A 16231-nucleotide genomic window follows, 5' to 3' on the forward strand; every position below is an offset into this window, starting at 1 on the left:
AATACATTGCTATGTGCTGTTACTGCTGTAGTTGAACACTTTAAAAGTTTAAATATAGGCCTACAGTAAGTTATATATGTGAGTACGTGGCATTAAAAATTAAAATATAATTTGAAAATAAAAGTTACGTTCTACGTACTTTCTCTTTTTGTATAAATATGCTAAATTTGACCTGAAGATGATGACTTTTAAAAGTCGAAAACGTTTGTCATTACCCATTATGTGATATAATTATTTTATAATTAAATATATGTCTGATAAGCAGGGAAAGGAAGTTCATGCCCTAAAAACGTGAAGAATAAGTATGCATTTATGCTGTAAAAGTACATAAATATGCTACAAAATATGCATTATCATTCTGAGATTATTTTAACAGAATAATAAGGTATAGGTAACTTACGTTTAGTCTATGGATTTTGGTGCTTGCCTCATTGCTGAATGCTCCATTTATGCTGTTACAGTTCACAACTAAGCAGTGACGTATGTTTTCTGTTGTCATTCTTCGCCTGTTGTCTCTCAGCATAGCTTTGTAGTGCGAAAAACTTCGTTCTACGTCACAAGAAGTAAGAGGGGCTTGCACAAAAGCTGTGAGCTATTATATAGAAAATTTTGTTGGTTTTTGAGGTGTTTTTCCTTCGAGAATATCTTGAATTTCTTTAAGTTGATAATAGCCAGGGTTTTTGGAAAGAATATTTGCTGTTTCCTCATTCACTTTAGCTCCTACATTTCCTGGAACTGATGTTAAACTGGATATTGTTCTATCGAAATCTGCTAAAGACTGCAGTAAAGGAATACCAATTGCTAATTTGAGAGGCTCCCTATGAGGGCATCATCGTTATATTCAAAATTCATAAGCATAATTAATCGTGTTTACGAGGTTACACACTTTTAAAAATGAGGGAAAGGCTAATAAACATACATAATATGCAGTTTCCCTGCATAAATATTAAAATATGATGCTTTTATAAATAAAGGCAAAATATGCAGTTTTGTGCACAATAAAAGTAATATCATTGTATTCAGAAATTTGTGATTTATGTAGATAATCTTTCAGCATATTCACACAACGATAGAGAACAAATATGCAAATGCATGTACTTCCTTTCCCTAATGATAAGTTACAGACGGTTTTCAAATAACTTAAAGCTTATTGATGTTACATAAGTAATAATAATGATGATGATGATGATAATAATAATAATAATAATAATAATAATAATAATAGTACTAATAGATAAGTAGTAAAAGACTATTATTGAAATTCAATTTACCAGTTAATCTGAATACATGAGAAATATAAAGACCATTACTTAGAATTACCGGTATCATTTATAATTAAGTAAAATTATTTAGACATTTAAATATAATCACTGTTAACATATTAAGAGAAAATCAATTCAGTAAACTAGTCTGAAAACAACAGCTCATTATCATAATTATTACATAACGATATAATAATCACTGTCATTGGCTGAAAAATTAGTATTCTCAAAAAAGTAGACATCAGAATACCAGACATACCAACTCCACATCATATTGTGACTTGTTTCCTATACAGAAGAAGTATTTGATTGAACAGTCACGGATTTTCTGATGCCCAATATCTTAAATCTTTTCGACTCATGGTTCTCCTCCCTCGTGGTTGAATGATTCAGAAAATGTAGAAGTATGTCCGTGAATTGAAATAAATTTTTGCAAAAACCGTACCTAATAATTCCTATTATAAAGGAATAATTCTTGTAGAATTTTAATGTTGCATAATGTATATCGATTAGTCTTGTGTAAAATATTCTGTGCTCATCTACCCAGTATACTTACTTACTTATGGCTTTTAAGTAACCTGAAAGTTCATTGCTGCCCTCACATAAGCCCACCATTGATCCCTATCCTGAGCAAGATTAATCCAGTTCCTACCATCTACCCAGTATGGCTAAGATTATTAAATATTAGTTACCAGAATATCTGGGACTTCGCTGCAATTCTTGTCAACTCCTTAATCCAACGGAAAATATGTGGCATGAAGGAATATTCCTATTGCTTCCAATCTCAGAATGACTTCTACATACATGTTGTGTTCCTGTGACATAATCCTCTTTTTTTTTTTTTTTTTTTTTTTTTTTTTTTTTTTTTTTTTTTTTTAATATCTGCTGCAAATGACTGATTTCGACCCTCATGCTGACAAGTATCCTGATACTGACTAAAACTATAATGCTTTCTGTAAGAAGTCACTTTCGAGATCTGCCATGTAACAAAATATGGGAGTAGTGCCAAATTTAAATTGTACAATTGTTTCTGTCCTATAGCATCCTATAGATACCTATCTTATAACACTAAATTTTCAGACAGTTTTTACTACATTGATGTTGAAAATTACTAACAAATTTTTTTATCACTTTGCACTGCTTGTTAACAATATTAACAAACTGAGTGAAATATTTTTAACACATCTTGTTTCTTGAATCTACTGCATGTATATGTGTATTGAATTACGCATTATCTATTAATGGACAGTCCGTCTCTATCCTTCCCCTGAGCTATTTGTGCCTTGTGTGTGCTTTTTTACTGCAGTTTTAAAGGCTCTAAGTGACTTAAAAGGCTGAAGTTCTTTGTACACTACATTTCATTGTTAAGAAGTTGATTTCTACGGCTTGCAGACTGACCCAATAGTGTGTTGAATTTATAATGTTATATGAGGATGTTATATATTATCTAATGTAGATATATATGTTTAAATTTGTTATGTATGTAGGTTACATGTAAACTTAAAGAGTAGAATTTGCTGTAATTTCTGGTATGTATTTTTTGCCTTGATGAATTGTAACAGTATGTAAGAGTTGCCAAACGTTCTAGAAAACCAGAAATGTGCCCATTTTAAGTGTATAAGGTTGTTTAAAAGATTTTACAAACTCTTATATTTAATTTAAACTATTAAATACAATGATACTTAGATGCGTGGTAGACATACTTCTGGTTTTTTAAGTTGGTATTAATTTTGTTGTTACTAAAAGATTTTTTGTTTTCAATTTCTCCTAATTTACAATTCATGAACTGTGTAGTGAAATCACAAACATGATCAGGTTTTTAAGAAACGAGATTGTAAATATATAAAAACAATAGAATTGGTTCTTCAGTACATCAATATCATCAATACATGGGGATTACGAGTGCAATCACTACTTTGGTAGAGTAACTTAATAACTTTTTCGATACCTTTTAGGTTTTAGGGATTCTCTCTCTCTCTCTCTCTCTTTTTTTTTTTTTCTTTTTCGTTCTTTCTTTTTCAGCAATAGATTAGGCTTCCATTACGAAATTTATGTGATTATGTAGTAATTTATAGCCATCTCTATTCCACGTTTTACAGAAATGTCGCATCTTTTTGACTATTCAAATGTACTGTATAACATTAGATTATAAAATTATCCTTGTCTCTGGTGAACTAAAATTTTGACTAGTCCGGGTTCTAGTGCTGTGTAATAGAAATTCCTAGAGAAATAGACATAATGTATAAAAGGTTTAGTATTGCCATTATCACCTCAGAATGGTTCTGATCAGATATCTAACTAAAATTGGCCATGTTCGGTATTCCTTACTGGTTCTTAAAAATAAAAGTGAGGTGCGGAATACACGAGTAAAGTATTATTAAACATAGATGACCCAGTGCTGCAAACAATTCTAGCCACTATTGTTAAAGTGCTTTTGTTGCATAAAATACAAGGCTAACTGAAAGGATTAAGAAAACTGTAATAAAGTAATTCTAATATAAGCACACTCTCTTTTAAAGTTGTTAATTTCGAATACCAAAACTCTAAAACCAGATGTCATTAGTGAGCATCGAGAATTGTGGTATTGACCCATCAGTATTAAAAAATAGAAAAGCAGTAAAATATGCTTTTTGATGGGGAGCAGTAAAGGCTGGTTCACAATAAACCGGGAACGGAAAGAAAAACGAGAACAAGGATGAAAATAATGTTAAAATAAATGTATTTAAATGTGAGCATTCACAATAATTAATTAAATTAATGCATTTTTTAAACAATATTTCCGTTCTCATTCTCGTTATCATTTCCGTTCCCGGTTTATTGTGAACCAGCCTTAACTTACATTTTCAGTATATACGAGTACTCTCCTGGTTTCAATCCTATAGAGAATATGTGAGAAAGTTGTATGTTGATACTTACAAAACGTGTATAGTAAAAACTTTATGATCATGTTTATGATTTAAGCGTGGTTGCATGATGAGGTAGTAAAAGTGTTTACGGTTTAAAATTATTCTTATTTGAATAAATAGTATTATGCTGTGAGTAATGCATAGTCATATGATTTAAAAGTAAATTCATTCTATGTTCTGGTTTTCTTCAGTCACGTTATGGCAACCCTATGAAACGGTATTTTTTATTATATCAATATTTACTACATGCTGCAGAAAATCGGAATTCCGCATTTTATAAGACACTTGATTGCAAAAAAAATGCTTGTAAATAATTGGACGATTATGGTCAGTTCTTTTCCACTCATTTTCTTCCACTTTTTCGGTCAACTTTCTCATTTCGCTACAATTGCAGGAGCTGAGTCACCACACTCCTAAACTGTCGCGTTGCTCGTTGAGGACTGGGTGGCAATATGACAAACTCATTGTGACCAACCTTTAGATTAGGTGGTTCCTAATGATAAAACTATTATATCTGATTATACAGTTAGAGACACCATTGTCTATAGTTCCTTACTCTCACAAAACTCAGATAAGTTACTTTTTCTGAACAGTCATATTTTGCCAGTAGATTTCAGTAACATTCCTTTACATTGCATTCGTAAAAATTTTTGGTAGCTTTTATTTTCGTATTTTAATAAAAGCCTGAATTATAGTATTAGTATGTGATGCATTCCATATTTTTGCTTCTCTGTAAGTCTGATTCATGATGGTAATGCTAGGTTAATGACTGCTGCTGTACTGTATTGAGACTGCTTTATTGTTTAATTCTCTTTGACTTAGATGTATTGTGAATATAGGAAGAGTTGTGCTTAATAATGAACTTATTTCGTCTTTAAAACTAGACTTAATTTACTATGTATTATTAACGTACAGTTTAGTACATGTGATTGTCTGCAAGTTGCAATGGAAATCTAGATTGTTGCACTGACTGATCCATAATTTCTCTGATATATTATTGTTAAGTTTTTACATTGTTTGGTGTTTGAGATTATGTGACTGTATGTATGGTATACACGTTCTGAAAGAATTGCACGAGTTGACCACTCAATCAATCTTAACATTCATTTTAAACTACAAGAAGTTATTCAGAGATGGTATGATAATAAAATATGTCTGTAATGGAAGAATATTATAGCAACAGAAATTGAGTTTTACTTTGTAGTGTGGGTCCTGCTTTAGTGGATGCCAATATCAATGATATGCACTTATTTAGGTTCATTGCTTCTTTCTAGTTTTGTTCTTAATAAATAGAAGGTTGCCTTCTAAATGCATAAAAACCAATTAATTTTGTTTGATAGAGATTTTCGGCGCTATTGGTCAGTAGTGAAACATCTGTGGAAAAGTTGTATACAAATGTTTCAATGGAACATGCACAAAGAAATATCACTAATTCTTATATATATTTCATGAAGTTGTAGCATGCTTCATCTAAAACTAACTTATATAGTCATCCTAGAAGTCTACACACACCATCTGTAACTTAAGTATACATGTTCTAGACATACGATTTAGGCTGTGAGTATATTTATTATTTATTAATTTCTGTAGCAGCTGTTTTTTTTTTAACACGCAAATCATAATCTATCCAGGGTGTACTGAGTTAAGAGATGCGAACATTTTGCTGTCTGCAAATCTGGCTTTCAGCTATAGCTCCCTGTGAAACAGACTTGAATAATTTCAAGGGAAAAATTGTTTCAGGGCCTTGAAATTATTCAAGTCTATTTCACAGGGAGCTATACTTGAAAGCTAGATTTGCATAATATATACGTCATTGTAGGTACGTTAACAGAAAACCACAATTCAAGCCACACAAAGTTTGTGTGCACTCTTGTCAGCCTACTTGAGGTGTGTGGATATAAAGGGGAAAATTGAGGCAGTGTCGGTTGTAAACGACATTTCACACAAGTTGAGAGGATGTGAAGGCATTTCTTTCCCCTTCTACTTGCCCTGAGTCCCTCAGTGACAGACCAGTAGCTGTTACTTCTTATACCTGCACCCCCAAACTGTACACAGAAGAAAATAAAATATTAAATAAAGTATATTAGTGAATATAAAATACAGTGACACAGATGTTTGACGATTATATGTTTGAGTATATTTTAGTGTCGTTCTTACAATATTTTCAACTAATAATTAATCAAGTTAAGGAATGCTAGTTTGTATTATGAAGTCAGGGGGGGAGTGACACAGTGCAGATTGTTCCATTGTGTATGCTGTAGAGTAGCAACTAGCGGTGGAAAAAACATTTATCTTCTGGACTTAGTTGCTTTTTAATGTGTCAGTTGATATAAACAGCAATAAAATGAAATATAAACGCTTAGTATAGACTTTTGAAATATAGATTACCGGTAAACGCTTTCGATAATAAAATTTGTCACTATGTTGAAAGTCAATTAGTCGAATGTTTGTGAACTGGACAGTAGCATCTTCCCCTTCACTGATGGTAAAGAGTGTGAGTAGAGGGGAAAGGCCTATCAACCAAACTGAAATGGGGTTTAGTTCCTGGGTAGCTCAGTTGGTAGAGCATTGATGCATTCAGCCAAAGGTCCCGGGATCAGTACCCAGCCCCAGAACACTTTTTTCCTTGAAATTATTCATTTTGCTGTTGCTTATCAGTGGTTGAGCATTCTGGACCCAGCTGTTTGCCATGTTTAGCCAGTTCTGTTCGAGCTAATGGAAAGAAAGTATATTATTAAATGTACTCACTTCTTATAGACGTTGCTGGAAGTGTTGTCTCGGCTTGTGTACACTGCTGACATATGCAGATAGTTTCTATTGACGTGACGCAATTCTTGTTCATAAATTGATGAAATTTCATGTCGAGTGTTTTCTTATAATTCTTCCTTGGTGTATGGATTTGACTTATACATTTCTTTTAACTTCCTCACAGATAAAAGTCGCAAGTATTGTACTCGGGGAAAATTGATTGGCTATACATTATCTGCAGTTTTATCTTAAAAATTTTTTAACAAGAGGAAGAATTTAAAGAAAATGACATGACATGTAATAATGGTTTGATCTTCTTCACAACCTGTAAGGTTTATGATGAACAAAATGACTATGATTACTGTTGAAATATTTAAGTTTTCCCTTTTCATTGTTCCACTACTGCCTTATTATGTCATCTCTGAATAACTTTTATGTAGTTAAATATTTGCCCAATATACATGTAATGAATGTTCAAATCAGGAAAATTACTTTTTTGCAGAACCCCAAAATTAGCATAATTATATGTAATTTGTCAAGATTATGATGACAAAACTTAAATTGTATTTTGATGCGTCAGAAACTCGTGCACTTATTCATTTGGACTAACGAATTTTGTTACAGTAAAGATAATGGATGTTTACTATTTTTTATTTGAAGTTGTTTGTACACTGACCCATCTACTTTGTGAAGGAATCTAAAGTTTTTTTAATTATTTTTTTTTTGTACTCCATCATTATAAACCATCTTTATTGTTAGTTAAAATCATGCATAATATGCCACATTATTATACTAGTGCCGTAAAATATTACCATGCCAACTAAAATGTCATGACTTCTATCATGACAGCATAAGTTGTGTCCTACGTTATTACAAAACATTTGCTGTGCAATAATATATTTAATATATCATTGTTGTCATAGCAACCCTTTTCCTCATAGACAATGATATCAGATTTTTTTTTTTTATAATTTAGTAAACTTTATTGTACATAAATAAGTACATTATAATGTAATCTTCATCTTACGATGTTTGGGTGACGTATATACGTCCGTTGATGTGACATATTAATGAATTAAATACTATCATAGTCACAATCATGCCATGGTATGAAAGAAAAATTTCACAACCTCGAGCGGGAATCGAACCTGCGACAGCCTTTGGCGTGAGACGAACTCGATAGCTCAGTGGTAGAGCGCCTGACCAGAGACCAGGAAGTCGCAGGTTCGAATCCCGCTCGAGGTTGTGAAATTTTTCTTTCATACCATGGCATGATTGTGACTATAATAGTATTTAATTCATTAAGTACATTATAGTTGAGAATAACAAGAACAGAGAAAGGAAAAACAAAAATAAAATAAAATAACTTGACACTTGTAATCAGATTATTCATAATTACAAATTTGATTTGTTTATTAATTGTTTTATAATGCTGTCGTACAAAAAAGAATGTCTAAATACGTTTATAATGTTATAAAGTTATTGTGTTTGTCGAAATTAGGAAACCAGTTTCCACGTTTCTTAAACATTGACTCATGCAATAAAGTATAACTTTATAAACTTGTTTCATAATATACTACCAGTATTACACAGAATTTTATTTTTTTTTTTTACAGAAATATTGTTATTTTTTATGTCGTCATATTGTATTCTCTCAAAACTTTTGAATTGGCAAGCAATCAGTATGAAGCAAAAATGTGTTTGTTTTATATACTTCAGGATTTATTTAAAAAGTACTCTGCATGTTCTATCAGAATTTAATCGGTTTTTCTGTCTTTTAACCATTATATGTTAAGAGTTTTTGACAGACGAACACAAAGTCTATGCATGCAAACTATAAACTATATTAAGAGAATTTAATTTTTCTGTATTAGTTGTTATTTACAGTACCATGTTTCATATCCCTTTAATGATATCAATAATCAACACTTAAGTCAATCAGTAACAATATTTGTCTTAAATTGCCAATTTAGAAAAAAATATGTATAAATAATTTGTATCCTTTAATACAAGCAATTCGGGAATATCTTGTTCAGGTACTGGTAGTTGATACAAAGTGTGTACCGGTAGTTACTGCAATTTGCTCTTGTTAATGTTGATATAAATTTGTTGATAAACTACAAAACCAACCCAAAAAAAAGTCATGTGGGTTTAAAAAACCAAAATAAAAAGAGAACAATAAAACTCGCTTATTTAAACTTCACTTATCTACATAATTAAATAACAGACAAGATGTTACAGATATGGGCTTGTAAAATACCGGTAATACATCATATTTATTTAATATAAGAAATTAACCACCAAATATTATTTGATTAATACAGTGTTTTATTATAGAATTTGTTGGTGCTTTGAATCACCTGTTCATAAAATAAGTAACTGTTCAAAGTTAAAATATCAGTGTAAAAGAACAAACCATCCAATAATGCACAATAAAGCCCAATATCAAATCATTTAACTCATTGGTTCGTGTTTTTTAAATCTAGTTTATCTAAACTCTGATACGAATATATAACACATTGTTATTCATTAATCTTATGTGTATGATTTGATTGAAGTTGTATAGGCTTATGTTACAATAGACCCAGAATCCGTTTATATTACTTCTTACTAGTAAATGTAAGAAGGCTTGGTTCTATTGGGTAAAAGCATAATTTAAAGTGTTCAATATAATGTTGCTTACCGTATCCTAAAATATGTTTCTAGCTTTCTTATTATATTAAAATCCGTTTAATTCAGGCATATTCAGGTATCAGGCAAAAGACTAGTTCTGAAAATGTTTTAGTTTAGATTAAATTAAGTTAGGTTAGGAAAATGAAAACTGTGAGATACACTTTTTATTCGTCTAGGTACTATACTTGGCTCGAAAACATGACGACCTTCCCTCATCCCCTTCACCATTTAACTGCAGGCACGCGCAAGGGATAAACCCTTAGCCGAGTTGCCAATTCTTGAAGTCATTGTCATATGCAAAAGTTTTACAAACGTGTTCCGTGAAACCGAGATTTTCAGTGATACCATGATCTTTGTAATATACGTTAATTTATAATTACTAAAGCAAAATCGGTATAAAAATTAACAAACTTACTTAAAAAACACTGTGTACTTATATTTCCACTAATGTTTTTCCCAAATAATAAACAAAGATATTCAAAATTATATAATGTGTAAAAGGCTTATGTTATTCAAGTTTCATATTTAACTAAAGGTTTTGTGCGGGTAAAAATTTCGGAAACTTTGATCATAAAATAGTAATTTATAGTTCTGTTTACTCTCGTGTGCTATACAATATTTTATCCATTACTGGTGTCTAAATTTAATTTCAAATTGTAGGCCATTTTTTTGTGATGTGTTGTTTGTGAAGAAGCTATAAATTAAAGAATATGAATTCTGTTGTTGCTAGTGTATTGGTTGCCATGGAGAGAGTAACTTAAAAACTTAATTCAATGCTATGAGTTAACTTTTAAGTCACTGCTATGAATAAAGTCATTGTTAGGTTGCTAAGGACGGTGAAATAAAGACCAGTTTAGATACCAGTTGTGAATAAATTCCTTGTGCATCCTTTCTTTCATAACACAAAAATCATACTAAACCACAAAATAACACACTTATTTCTCTGCTAGTTTAGTTGCCTGATGTCGATGCAAATTTTCTGTAAGCCTAAGAAATGTTATAAGATGCGAAATGTGAATGAATTATTTATTAATTAAGAGAATATGTACAGTTTTTACACCTTAAAAGTCTGTTATATAAAATACAATAAAACATTTAAATTTCTACACCAACTTCTCGTAAAAGAAGCTGTATTAGACCTGAAGTTATGATTTTTAATGTCAGATGCGGCATTGGTTATAGAGATGTAAGTGGAAAACGGTATGAGTTTTTTTATAACAGACTATATTTCTGAAAACCGTTTCTCTGATAATTCCGAAACTACTGGATGGAACCGAATGAAATTTTTCTGCATTCTTAACACAACGTACAATTCAGGCCAGAATCATGCACCTATCAAATTTACATTTATAACATTTTGTCTAAAAAAAATAAGCACTAAAATACCTTGAAAGTTCATTACAAATAAATAAAAAGTATAATTAATTTCGTTAGAAACATGTAGATGCGTGGAGCTATCTTTAAGCTTCCAAACACACAAAAAAAAATTATTTAACGACGCTCTATGAACTACTAAGTCATTTAGCGTCGATGGGATACGTGATAGCGAGATGGTATTTGGCAAGATGAGGCCGAGGATTCGCCATATATTGCCTGACAATCGCCTTACGGTTGGGGAAAACCTCGCAAAAAACCAAACCAAGTAATCAGCCCAATCGGGAATCGAACCAACGCCCGAGCGCAACTCCGAACCGGTAAACGAGCGCCTCAGCTGACTGAGCTATGTCGGTGGCTCACGAAAAAGTTAAACTTTGTTTGAGTTACAAGGAAATAATCAATTTGTGACATAGAAAATAAAAATGGCCATAGTATAGTATAGTCCAGCATCTTCAGGTGAATTAGAAGGCCCTGGCTGCAGATAACCTACTCCACCACTCGTTAACCACGGCCGAAAAAAATCAGACATATCGAAGCACACAACAGTATGAAACAACACCTCGACTAATAGCTGAAACGACTGACTGTAAGTGGGTAAAAGCCATCAGGTATTAGAGGCAAAGACAGCTAGATTTGGCAATGCTGGGATCTATTGTATTTCTGCCACGCGGCTAGGGGTTGAGGAGTGGATGGGGGCTTATGAGAGTTTAACAGTTCCAAGAAAAGAGGCCGTCATGTTTCCGAGCCAAGTATACTGCATTAAGTAAATCTAAATTAAATCAGCATTAGTATGTCCTTATTTTGCTACTAAGAACTAGAATAAACGGATTTTTTAATGGTTTATTACATGTGAAGGGAACTGTTATGTAGTAACATGAAACTAATCAGAGGAATGTTATGAATATTTTGAGACATCTCCTTTTGTGATATTTCGTAGTTATTCAAATAGTATCAGAGTTCATTCTATATACTTAAAAATACTGGACAACTCGTAATATTTCTTCTTCCATCAATTCAAAAGGCAGCTTTTCGTAATTTTTTTTGTACCGGTACTTTACATAGGCTAATGAAATAGTGTTATGAACATTTTTATTTTGTTTTTGTCTGCTGTGTGCAAATAGATTTGCTTATAAGCATCATGTGCTGAAGTTATTATGCAACATTACTTGTACTGTACTATGTTTATACATAATTGTGTATTGGCTGTGATCAGTTTGCAATGCGGAGACACAAAATAGATCCAAGGAATATATACAGAAACTTAGAAGATGAATGATCTAACATTTGAATGTTCTAATTCGTCATATAGTAGTAATAGGTTATATTATAATTATGTCTAGTTCTAACAGAAATAATTTAGGAATAAATATATACTTTGACAAGGCTAGAGATACAACTTTACTACTTTGCATAAAAACGACTTGCCTGTAATATCATTGTAACAACGTAAATATTTAAAATGAATTAGGATTTGAGTATTGAGAGTAGAGAATGCTCTCATTACACTATGTTAATATCCCTTTCACATAGTAGCTCAAATGCTGCAAAGTGGTGTGTCATTACCTAATAAACTACCAGCTAATTTGCTTGATGTAAAAATTGGTACATCAAGTTACCGGTATTTTAATTTTCAGTAAGAACCAGAATCTCAATGTGGAGATTGTTTATTATAAAAATCTTTCCAACAATACAGTGAAGTCTTGTTTCTTGATTTTGGAAATTTTGAGACGAATATTGCCTAAACATAATGTATGAAGGTTGTTGACACACACTTCTTTCTTTCAGTATTCTTCATTAGTAGAAATTGGAAGGATTCAAATTCATGGTTGAAGCAACTGCAATATTTACCTAATCACAAAATCATTGAATATCTTACTAATTTTGTTTACGGAGAAATTTTAAGTACTGTATCTGCAGTTGCGTTGTTTTGCATAAAACAGCTTTTGTCTTGAATAATTTCAAGGGAAAAATTGTTCCGGGGCCGGGTATCGATCCTGGGACCTCTGGTTGAACGTACCAGCGCTCTACCAACTGAGCTACCCGGGAACTCCCGGAACAATTTTTCCCTTGAAATTATTCAAATCTGCCTTACTGGGAGCTTTACCTGAAAGACTAGATTAGCTTTTGTCTTGTTTCAATGTTTTCTGTTTTTCTATCAGTTTTCTAAAGAATAGAGTTAATGTCATTTCCTTGTCTTTCAGAATTCACTGTTAGCTTATTCTACGTGCATTATTTCTACATCAAAATTTGATTTTCTCGTTATTTAAGGAAACCTTTTATCACATATTTGTAAGTAATAGATTTGTGTGATAAATGATAATGTGCAATTGGCATATGATGTTTTAGCTATGAATTGAATATTGAGAGTAGAGGTGTAATATCTGTCCAGGTTGGAACTGGTGAAGTGTATCGGTATATGACAATTAGAAGCAAATCAAGTTCGGTTGCAACACATTACTTGAAAAAAAAGATAGTATTCTTCACTTACGAGCTGAAACGAAGTTTTGTATTGGAATTGATTGAAGTGTAAACCGGTTGTTATCATGTGGCATCCTTGAGAGTGTGTGTCTCGAAATATGATAGTGATGATGAAAATGATGTGTGTTATCAATTGGACGCGGTAAACCCATATATGCACAGTCAGCTGAAACCATTGAAATGTAGCCTATATGAAAGGACAATGTCATGACCCACTTGCAAAAATCATATCTGTGACAGGAATACCACGCTCATCATGGATTCAGTGGTTCTGTGTTATGAAATCTTGAATTTAGTACCTACCCATTGTTTTGCTACTGGAAGCACTAAGAATTTTGTTTGTATTCAGGGTGGTTTGATTTGCATAAAATTCATACATTGTTCTTCGGACTACTAAATTGATTTTACACTAATTTTTTCTCCTATTTTGAGCACAATTTTTTTTTGTATCTAGCGTAACTATTTTATTCAATATTTAACGCAGTACTCCTGTCGCAGTAATAATAATAATAATAATAATAATAATAATAATAATAATAATAATGATTTATTTAACCTGGCAGAGGTTAAGGCCATACGGCCTTCTCTAACACTCAACCAGGAGTAAAACTGCGTTACAAAAAACACTACAATTTTACACACAAAACTGAATAAGATAATAATAATAAAATGTAAACAACAAGTAAGTAAAAATCAAACATAATATATAACATACAGAAAGAAAGAAGAAAGCTTAATAAAATGTGAACAGCAGGTCAAAATAAATGAGACATACAAAGTATAAAGTATAAAAAAAAATAAGACAATTATTGATGATAATAATAATAATAATAATAATAATAATAATAATAATGATAAAAATAAGAATAGTAATAATAATAATAATAATGATGATAATGATAATAATAATACTAATAGTAATAATAAAATAGTGCAGTATAAAGCATACAATGAATGAATACAATATTTTTAAGTACACACAGTAAGGAAAATTATGATTATATATAGCTCAACTTATCACATTATAGATATACCATTATCGGAAAATATGAAAACAAAAATATAAAAAAGTTAAATATCACTAGAACATAAAAAAAAAATGTGAATACGTGGAAACATGCAATACAACACTTGTCTTAATAGTTAGTTAGTTAGTTTGGCAACTCGTCATAAGATAATTTTCTAACTTGGATTTGAAAGATTTCAATGTTCGGCAGCCCTTGACTTCAGGCGGCAGAGAGTTCCAGTGACGAGAGGTAGCAATAGTGAAAGATGAGGAATACAGAGATGATATGTGAAGTGGAATTTCTAGCGTGTTAGCAGTTTTTGCAAGTGGGCCATAACATTGTCCTCTTTCCTCCTTAAAATATTTGGATACATTTTGAATGATTTTACTAGACTGTGTATGTATGGGTTTACCACATACAATTGGTAACACACAACATTAATGTTTTCAATGTTTCGAGGCACTATAATTCAAGTTGCTGAATCAGAATAATACAGCATGTCAGAATGTTTCTTATACAGTATGATTGAAGACTTTCTTGTTTCCTATCTCAGTGCCAAAAATACTGCATGATTTTCCTTGCGAACTTCATCTTGTATAGTAGTAAAATATGATACTTGTACATATTTTAAAGTTGATGTTTTGTACTTGAAATTGGATCTGTTTTGTGTCACCAGCCCAGAGAAATTTTGTAATGTATGAAACTTGTTAATCATTTATCATTATATGCAAAATATAAATTTATGTTTTAAAACTGTAATATACTTCTTCATATCATGTAACAGTGGCCCAAATTTTCGTACTTTTTTTCCTAACTTAAGTGTGACATGTATGGAAGAATGAATTAGGAGGCTGATGGCTGAATCAAAAAAAAAAGTTGTGACGATTTAAAGGTTAATTATGACCATACTTTAGCCCTAGCTCACAGTAAAGAGAAAGTTATTGTTGTATCTAAGAACACGTTTTTCAGTTTGGCATTTATATAAAAGATTCTTTTTACAATATCATACTTATGTTGGCACGAAAATAATGCTTCCATTTTTCTTATATCGAAAACTTTAATTGCTAAAATTATGGTGTTTACACGAAGCATTCCTGAACCTTTCTTAAACATTGCAATTGCATTTGCGCCATTAGTGAATGAGATGCTGTATTCAGCCTTATAAATTCCTTGCTGAGATTCCATAGGTCATCAAGAACACTATGTTTCAGCTCTTCGTTGCCCACAAAATGGCGACTATGGAGTGTATCCCGCAAAGGGGCAAACATAGGTAATTAACCATAATACAGCATTGACTCGCATTTGCCGCTTTGTACTGACAATGTGATATGCGTGAAAATATGGGGTTTACTTTACAATATATATTTTATCGTTTATTCCTTTTATCTTCTTCCTCCTCTCCTCTACTTTTTCGCATTCTCTTTCTTACACATATTTCATGTTAATTTACCTTATGTGCAGTCACAGGGATTCGATCCAAGAACCTTTCGATTGTAGTCAGACACTTTATGATTACACTGTGAAGCAAGTTGAAGGATTCTTCTTAAAATATTCCACTTAATATTATTTGTTGTTTATAAATACACATCAATACATAACACCAAGTTAATTAAGGGTCACTTCCTGGAACTAAGGTGAGTAGAAGTTGCTTCGTATTAGCTGTGTCTCTTTCAATTCTGAATGTCATTTTGTATTTCGTTGCTCCTCCAAAGCCTCCCGCTTGGGGCTGTCGCCCCCCAAACCTCCACTGGTGTATAATAAAAATAAAAAACAGCATTGA

This window comes from Periplaneta americana, chromosome 4 (genome assembly GCF_040183065.1).
Source record: "Periplaneta americana isolate PAMFEO1 chromosome 4, P.americana_PAMFEO1_priV1, whole genome shotgun sequence".
NCBI classification, from domain to species: Eukaryota; Metazoa; Arthropoda; class Insecta; order Blattodea; family Blattidae; genus Periplaneta; species Periplaneta americana.